This window comes from Odontomachus brunneus, unplaced genomic scaffold, assembly GCF_010583005.1.
Source record: "Odontomachus brunneus isolate Ranch 3 - 2012 unplaced genomic scaffold, Obru_v1 Obru_scaffold_263, whole genome shotgun sequence".
NCBI lineage: Eukaryota > Metazoa > Arthropoda > Insecta > Hymenoptera > Formicidae > Odontomachus > Odontomachus brunneus.
The window spans coordinates 273,901-277,532 of record NW_022639713.1 but is presented as its reverse complement, the minus strand read 5'-3'; positions in this window follow the sequence as shown (position 1 = coordinate 277,532).

The following is a 3,632-nucleotide window of genomic DNA, read 5'->3' as shown; positions in this document are numbered from 1 at the left end:
TAAAAACAGTAAAGTGTAAATGCCAAAATTGAGGCGAAGTCCTCCTCCATCAAGATCAAATCAAGAATCAACAATAGAAAATCCTAATCAAACCAATATGGATATTACCGAATTACGAAGAATGGTAATGGAACAACAACAAATCATTGAACGACTCCAGCAGCAGCAGCAACACCAACAACAACAAAATGGACAAATGGGTAATCAAGGGATTGGACTTTTAACTGAAGGTAATTTCGTACATTTTTCAATAAGAGATGCACTCGATGCAGTGCCTACTTATGATGGAGAAAACATTCCATTCATTTATTTTGTCGAGGGTTGTGAAGAAGCCATGAGCATGATCGCACCAACACAAGAAAATATATTAGTAAGAGCAATAAGAAATAAGTTAAAAGGGGATGCACACCGATCAATATTAGGAAAAATTTTTACTAATATGCGCGAATTAATAGAATTTTTAAGAACTAAATATGGTCCCAGAGAAACAGTTTATGAAGCCCAGGGACGTTTAGCTTATTTATGTCAAAAGAAAGATGAAAAAGTGGCCACATATGCGAATCAAGTTCGGGAACTAGGAAAACGAATATTAGACGCTCAAAAAAGAGAGACTGGTGAAATTAGTTAAGAATTTCAAAATTCAATCGAGGCTCATCTAAAAACTAGCTTCTTACGCGGATTAAATAAAGAAATTATAATATTTAAAGAAGGAACGTTCGAACAACTTGAAAGTCGAGCAATTGACGCGGAAAAAGAACTCGAAACTATAAACATGATAAGGTGAGTCGTTCTCGCAGAGAATACAACAGAGAGGCGAGCCACTCGACGCATAGATGCCATAGAGATCATATGTCAGTATTGTCATAAAAAAGGTCACACAGCTGATCGGTGCAGGAAGATCCTAAAACAGCAAGGAAATGTTGAACGTATAAATTCCAATAATCCAATTCAATATAAAAAAAACGTAGAACATGTAAATCAAAATTATTTAGCTCCAATACAATTTCCAGTAAGACAAAATTTTCCACAAAATACAACAAATAAATTTTTCCCACAAAATTTTTCTCGACAAACATATAATAAATCTTTTTATAATAATTAAAATACTGGTTCTGGACAAGAAATGTTCCACAATAATCAACCCTTAGTTTTTCAAAATCAATTAAACCCAATAATTTGTGAATATTGTAAAAAATTTGGACATTCAATTGAAGAATGTAGGAAACGTGCTTATAATAATAATCAGCGAATTACACAAAGTCAGGGAAACAGATATATTCCCGACAGGAAAGGGGCAGCTTCGGGAATGCAAAATACATGCCCCAGTCGAGTAATCTCAACGGAAACAATTTCCAATTCCGAACAGTAAATCTAGCAAATATAGACGATGTACCAACAATCAAATTATCAAGTAAGGATTTTAAGGAAAATTCAAAGTTTCTAGTTGACAGTGGATCAGGGCCTAATATAATTAAACAAAGTTGTTTAAAAAGAGACATTTGGGTAAATGAAAATAAAATTCTTAAGCTAAGTGGAATAACAGCGCATCATGTGTCCACCTTAGGGCTGGCACTGATAGATATCTTAGGATGTCCAGTTGCTTTCCATTTAGTGGAAGATAATTTTCCAATACCTCAAAATGGGATCTTAGGATCAGACTTTTTTAAACAATTCCAAGTCAAAGTCAATTATCAAAAAAATCAAATAGAATGGGAAAATATAATTATCCCTTTTGAGCCCAAAGAAGATCCAGAAGAAACTTTAATAATTCCAAGTAGATCTATTTCTCAAATTCATATCAATGTTATTAATTCCGAATTAAAAGAAGGATATGTTCCGCGATTGATTGTGACAGAGGGCATTTACTTAGGTAATGCTTTAGTCTCAGTACAAAACGGAAAAGCATACTTAAAAGTAATAAATACAAACGAAAAAGACCATGAAATATATGTGCCAAACATTGCAATTCAAGAATTTGAAACAAAAGATCAAGATGAAATAAATTTAGAAATACAAGCAGAAACAAATTCAAATTTACAAGCACGATCAAATACAAATACAAACTCGTGTTATCACATTAAAGAACAAGATAGAAAAGACCAAATAATTAAATTACTACGCCTAAATCATTTAAATAAAGAAGAACGAGAACATGTAAAAAATCTAATTGAAAAAAGTACAGATTGTTTTCATTTACCAGGAGAAATGTTAGAACATACAAATGCAGTACAACATCGTATATTAACCACTGATGAAGCTCCAATAAATACAAAACAATATCGATTTCCAGAAATTCACAAAGAAGAGATAAATAAACAAGTAAATGAACTTTTGGAAAATAAAATTATAAAACCATCTGATTCTCCATATAATACCCCAGTATGGATAGTTCCTAAAAAGACGGATGTAAGCGGAAATAAACGATGGCGAATGGTATTGGACTTTCGAAAATTAAATAATAAAACGATAGGCGACGCATATCCACTTCCAAATATAACTGAAATTCTCGATCAATTAGGTGGAGCAAAATATTTTTCAGTCTTTGATCTAGCTTCAAGTTTTCACCAGATTCGCATGCATCCAGAAGATAGTCATAAAACAGCCTTTTCGACTCCACATGGGCATTATGAATTCGACAGAATGCATTTCGGATTAAAAAATGCACCTGCAACCTTTCAGAGACTAATGGATTTAATACTTAGCGGAATACAAGGAAACGAAATTTTTGTATATTTAGATGATATAGTATTATATTCAAGCTCTTTAACTGAACATGCTATAAAATTTGAAAAATTAATTAATAAATTACGTAATGCAAATTTAAAATTGCAGCCAGAAAAATGTGAATTTTTAAGAAAAGAAGTAACTTATTTGGGACACATAATTGGAAAGGATGGTGTTCGCCCAGATCCGATAAAAGTTGAGGCTGTAAAAAATTTTCCAACCCCCAAAAATGAAAAGAACATTAAACAATTTCTTGGATTAGCAGGATATTATCGAAGATTTATTGAAGGATTTTCAAAAATAACCAAACCTCTAACTAATTTATTAAAAAAAGAAAATGGATTTAATTGGGGAGATAAAGAACAAAATTCATTTGAAATATTAAAGGATGCATTATGTAAAAAACCAGTATTACAATATCCTGATTTTACTAAACCTTTTCTCTTAACAACAGATGCTTCTGGAACAGCAATTGGAGCAATTTTAAGTCAAGGTCAAATTGGTAAAGACCATCCGATTAGTTATGCTTCGCGAGTATTGAATGATGCCGAAAAAAATTATTCAACAATTGAAAAAGAATTATTAGCAATAGTTTATGCTGTACAACATTTCCGACCTTATCTTTATGGTAGAAAATTTATTTTAATAACCGATCATAAACCATTAACTTGGCTGCATAATGTGAAAGATCCTACTTCACGACTTGTTCGGTGGAGAATTAAGTTAGCAGAATATGATTATGAAATAATATATAAACCTGGAAAAATAAACTTAAATGCTGATGCTCTTCCAAGAAATCCTTTGTGGCGTCTCAGAGAACGAGACGCCATGCAAGGTGCATCGCTCCCAGTTAAAGGGACGCTTACGGAGCACACCTTACGCACGGTCCTTTCCGAGAACCGCGAGGC